This window comes from Erpetoichthys calabaricus, chromosome 5 (genome assembly GCF_900747795.2).
Source record: "Erpetoichthys calabaricus chromosome 5, fErpCal1.3, whole genome shotgun sequence".
In the NCBI taxonomy this organism is placed as follows: Eukaryota; Metazoa; Chordata; class Cladistia; order Polypteriformes; family Polypteridae; genus Erpetoichthys; species Erpetoichthys calabaricus.
The window spans coordinates 229552644-229558838 of record NC_041398.2 but is presented as its reverse complement, the minus strand read 5'-3'; positions in this window follow the sequence as shown (position 1 = coordinate 229558838).

The window sequence follows — 6195 nt, the reverse complement described above, 5'->3', positions numbered from 1 at the left end:
TAGAGACATGGCAACCAGACAGACATACAAACACTTGTCTTTTTAGTAAGGCATATTTCACAATGCACTTACAGTATTTATTTGCTTAGGAATAATTTTGATTTAATTTTGTGTGAAATATTCCTACATTGCGGTGTTTCTTAAACTATGGGTCGCATGATGCCTGTAATTAGGACATGCTGAGTCATGAATTACAATTGTACTGAATGAGAAATGGTTACAAGCAGTTTGCTGAAAGTCTTGTGATAAGTCGCAACTTCCATGGCTATAACAACAACAGTCAAACGTGATTTTCAAAGGGGATAATGATCGACGGCAGTTCTTTAAGAGGAACAGTCCCCCAGATGATGATCGGTAGTGATTCTCCAAGGGGGTAAGATGACAGTCAGTGACAATTCTCCAAGGGAGAATGGAACGATGATCGGCTGATGTTCCACGGTGATTACAGGTTACAAAGACATGCAATAGGCAAAAATGGGTCTTGAGAAAAAAAAGTTTAAGAACCGCTGCTTCATAGGATTATGTTTAAATAAACACTTAAATAAAATTGGTATGTATTGAAGGTTTGTAACATATTACAGTAAAAAATACTAAACATTTGATTACATTATGAAAAAACACCACTTGATCAATGACTGATAGACAATGCAAGATAGCCCACAGGTAGCTCCTCTTAATCTTTGCTCTCTCACACACAGACGCACACAGAGTATGTGTGGCAATGTGGGTTTGCTGCATGCTCCCGTCTGCTGTCTGGGAGCCTTTAACCCGACACCAACGGTAATGTTATCGATGAGCTAAGCAGTGAGGCAACAACATAGCAAGGGGATGGTGCAAAAGTGTCAAGTGCTTTTATTTAAACCAACAGAACAAAAACAGTGTTCAAATTAAATAAAGTGCAGTGATTCAAAACGTCAATAAATAAATAATCCATAAAAACGATCGTCGAGGTAAAAATCATTAGAAAAAAGTCTTCTTAAAAACAACAAAGTTAAAATAATGCAGGAAGCATTCCTTTTTTAAAAAAAACAACAACAACAAGCCCGGTGTCTCCTTTCCTCTGGCGGCTCCCCAGCTTCACCCATCTGGGCCCTGCAACAGGAGAGTTGCCTTCTCAGCAGCTGGCCTTCACTCCGCTCGACTGGTCTGGAGGCCTCCCGATTCCTAGCTTCGGTCGCGCACTCATCCCAGATCGAGACTTGGTTTCCTTGACGACCAGGACGCTCACATCAAGGACTTCACCCACCAAGCCTACCGACTCCCTCTGCCTTCCTGGCCTTACGTGGCCAGTCGTCCTTCTTCACTGGTCACTCCCGCTACATGATCACTCAGCGGGAGCGACCACTACTACTACTCCTGGGTGTCGGCCCAACACCCAGGCTTCCCATACACCTGCATGCGAGCCTGCACTCGCTCACTCGCTCTCCCGCACCGGCTCTCTCTCTCTTCCCTGCGTCCTGCTTTCTCCTACAACCTCTGTTCATTCTCATTCTCCTTTTTCTCTCCTTTTTTCATTTTTCCCATCCTAGTTGACTCACGCTTCTATATATATCAAGAGGGCATGGCAGCTGTAGCAAATTAGCAGCCCCAGGAACAATCACGGATGCGGGCGGTCTCTCACCTGTGCACTTATATGAGAAACGCCCACACCGCGAATAGCCCTGAGAACTGCTTCAGCCACACAACCACCATGCCCCCTCACTAAGCCGCGAGCGCTGTGATTATTTATTTTAAACTGGCCTTTGATGGGAGCTGTGGACCCGCTATACCACATTATGCAGAAATGAATAATAAGGCCAAAACGTCTGGCTGTTCTCCTTACCAATAATTTTCTTTCACCTCCAGTGGCTGCCAGCTGGTTTTATTGTAACTACAGCTCAGCAAACAGTGGTGAAGGATAGCCTTTAATAGAGCCCTGACATGAAATCAGAGTCCATTCAAAACTGAAGAACCTGATATGTGCTGCTAGTCCTGGTGGTCCAAGACATTGCAGCAGATCTCTTCTACATGTAAGCTTAATCTGTCTAACCTTTAGGATCTAAATGTCATCTTTCTACCACTATAAAAGTTAAGCTAAGAAAAAATTACCAACATGTTCCTCACAGGCCTCTAATGCCTTTTTATGTATGGATCTGTATTCATGTGTATGTATCATATTTTCTGTTATGTTTTTAATTATGTACTGTCTCTAAGTGTTCTGATGTTCTGTGTACTTTGTGGGTAAAGCCCCGGGAGGCAGGGTGGCTGCCCCAACCTTTTTATGACTCTTGAATCTGCTTTTTGTGCCAAACTATTTTGAGACCTTTAGATAATGTTAAGCCATAAGGGTGTTCAAATTATCATACCATTTATCTGTCTTCTGATTGGTGTAATAAAAATGCTTTCTAGCCATGTTATGTAAACGAATCTAACTCGTCAAAGGTGCTAACAAAGCCGTTTTAGGATGCCCTGGAACGACAACAACAACAGGTATGAAAATGTGCTATATGAATAAAAGTGGTGCAGTGCAAAGTGCTTTACAAGGTGAAAAAAGAAAAGTTTATAAAAAACAAAAATAGGATTAGGCAAAACTGAATAACAAAGAATAAAGTAATGGCTGATGGTTGGAGGACAAAAAAACAAAACATAAAAACTCCATATGGAGTGGAGAAAAAAAAATCTGCAGGGGTTCCAAGGCTACGAGACCACCCAGCCGCCACTTGGCATTCCTACCTAACATAAATGATCTAAATCAGTCCTCATGGCTTTCAGGCTTCACATGAAAGAATTTGATGATGATGGTCATGTGGACATCTGGGGTACTGCCTTCAGTCCATCAACGTAGGGACTGCATGGTGCCTTGATCAGGTGGTGGTGGTGCTGATCATTAGCAGAGAAAAGTAAGAATTAGTACTGATTTCGGAGCCATGAAGAAAATAATTCAATGCACATATGATTTATCAGTGGTACACTAAACTATAGCTATGAGAAAGCCATGTTCAAATAATGGGTTTTTAGCAGTTTTTTTTTTAAAATGTGTAAAAGGCGCTATATAGCGCCCGACCCGGCACAGACTCAGGCAGAGGCACGTACTTAATTAAAACAGTTTTTATTCTTCTTCAGCCGTGGGGCACGCCTTCCCCGTGTCCCACAGGCCCAACACAGTCCCAAACACTCACTGCAAACACAAACCACACTTCTTCTCTCCACCTCAGCACCACCACTCCTCCTCCTCAGGCTTAGTCCTCCTCCTCCCGACTCTGGCTCTCGAGTGATGGTGGCTGGCCCTTTTTATACCCCACCCAGAAGCGGTCCAGGTGCTTGGCCACCTGGTCCTAATTGCCCTTCCGGGTGGGGCTGAAGATATGACCAGCCAGGCTGCTGACTCCATGCAGCTCCCCCTGGCGGCCATCCAAGCACCCAACCAGGCTGTGGAGGACTCCATGTCCCATGGAGCCATGCGCCAGGCTGGGGAATCATCATCCGCCAGGGAGGCTGCCACCAAGCGTCCCGGGGGAGGTATTGAGCTGCCCGTGGTGGCTCCCCCGGAACAGATGCAGCAGAGGCGTCCCTGCCGGGCATGGAACCCGGCTGTCCTTTACAAATGGAAGCCAGTAGTTAGCAGTAAGGAGCGACTGGAGTGGTGTGAGCCTTGTCTGGACGAGCCAGTGAAGGTTTTGGCCTGCTGTATGCCTATATTTTGGAGTCCTCGCATCCATTTTATTAAGTTTGAGACTCCACATCTCAAACTCTTTAACACCTCAGCCATACTGTGTGTATCTGATCTGGGACCACTAAGGTGCCTTACCCTCCATTCAGCACCGGATTCCCTATAAGCCCTAGTGTGTGGTTCACACAATGCAAATTTGTAACTTTTTATTGAATTTATTAAAGTCAAATAACATTCCATACAAGCAAGTCAAGTTTTACAAAACTAGGTTAGAAACAAATCAACCACCACACATGAGAAAGAATACTAGGCCAACAGAGTAAAACTTTAATATTAGGAAAAATAAATAAATACAGTAAAAAAAGGGAAGAAAATCCACTTTATCAATTTAAATGCTTATTCTAAAATGTTATTGATTAGGTTCTGCCAGGTTTTGAAAAAGATTTTGCTGAGATCCTGTGAGAATTAGATTTTTTCCAATTTCAGATAATATATATAAAATTTTGATTTTTAACTCTTACTGACTAGTCACCCACTGCACTCAGGTTCCAATCCAGATGGCTCAGCGTGTGGTGGGTGAGACAACGCTATCCTCTATAAATGGTACATGCTCCCAACCTCTCTCCCTCTGACTAGTCATTTGTGACTTTGCGTCAGATTGAACCATTTCAAATAAATGTATGGGTACCTTTACAGTTAAGAGGGATTTGAAATGGATAACATACAGTATATGTATATTTATTGCATACTGTACACTTTAGAAAATGTCTTTCTCTTCTGTGATGATGCTTTCATCAATGGTACTTTGGAAATTGCCTTTTACTCTGTTAGCATTGCATTTTGGAACATTGGCCAGATGCATTATATCACTCTGAAATAAACTTTATTTAGTTATGATATTCAAACAAAGAAGCTTTCTAAATTGTTCAGTGACTAAAGAAAAGGTGATAATCTACTGAAATAAATTCTTAACACTTACAGGCCAGCACAAAAGTTGACTCACAATAGTTTTAACCTTGATGATGAGCCAAAATCACTTTCACCCTTTAAAACGATATATTGAGAGCACTAGAATTAACATGCCAATCAATAAATATAATGTAAAAATTGATTGGCCTTGTCTAGCTTTATTGGCCATTTTAATGATAAGTGCCCAGACTGTCTCAAGTTTAACTGAAGTGTAATGCAGAAATAGTTTTCATCATCTCTCTTGGGTCACATACAATGCATTTATCTCAGCATTTCTTATCGCTAGCTCTGCTAAGTCTTTTGGACCTGTGACCTTCAAACTCTCCACTTAATTAAAATTAGGGGTGATACAAAGTATTTTTACACATGAACTAGAGAAGTGGCACAGCATGCAATGCTTCTCCCTCTAGAGACTTTCATTGAATTGTTGTCACTAAGGTGGCTCAGACATAAGGAAATATGGTTTGTGCATGAAGGTGTTGTGAGTCCTCCAGGGGTCTGTCCTGGGATTTTTACTTTTTCTGATCTATAATAATGTCTTTAATTCTGCTATAGTTATTAAGCTTGGGAAATTTTCAGATGACCTTAAAATTGGAGGAAAGGCAGACAATGAAGAGATAGCGAAAAAAAAATATTTAAAAGATCTGGACAAGGTTCAGAACTGAGCAAACTTTTGGAAAATGCAGTTTAGTATAAAAAAGTGAAAAGTGCCTCACGTCATGACAACAGGAGACACTGTCCTACAGAAACCAAACTCTGAAAAGGATATAGGGGTTTACGCATTGTCATTGTCTAAGCAATATACACAGTAGATTAAAAAAAACAGAAAATGTTAGGTTATATCATAAAACTGTCGAATATAAACTGAAGCACATTTAGGATTAGATTATATAACACCCTAGTGAGACCACACTTGGAATATTGTGTGCAGTTCTGGTCATCACACCACAAGAAAGACATAGCAGCACTTGAGGGGAGCAATCAGGTGCATCTCAGAACTTAAGGACGTGTCCTACTCTGACAGTCAGAGAAGTAAACCTGTTTAGTCCCAAGCAGAGGAGACAGTGTGGGAACAACATCCATGTGTTCAAAATCATCAAAGGCATTGATAAAGTAGATCCAGCAGAATTCCTTCAGCTTAGCAGTGAATCATATATTCAAAGAGACCCGGAGAAATTCATTTAGGACTCAATGCAGAGAACACATCTTTACTCAAACATCTGTGGGAATCTGGAACAAAATTCTGAGACATGCAGTTGAAGTGGAATCTTTGAAAAGTTTGACAACCTTTTAAAAAGTATCTGGGTGAGATACTGGAACAGCTTAATTATTATCTAAACAAATAAACTCAATGGGCTGAATGGTCTCCTCTCGTTTGTTTGATTTTTTACTTTCTCATATACGAAGTATATGGAAAGTATTGTAATTGTCCAAAAATTCAATTTCGAGATTTTGATAAATCTCGACATTTTAGACCACCCTGACTTTCTTGTATATGAAGTATACGGAAATTATTGGAATCCTCTAAAAATTCCATTTCAAAATTTTGAAGAATTTCGACGTTTTTAGATCTCCCG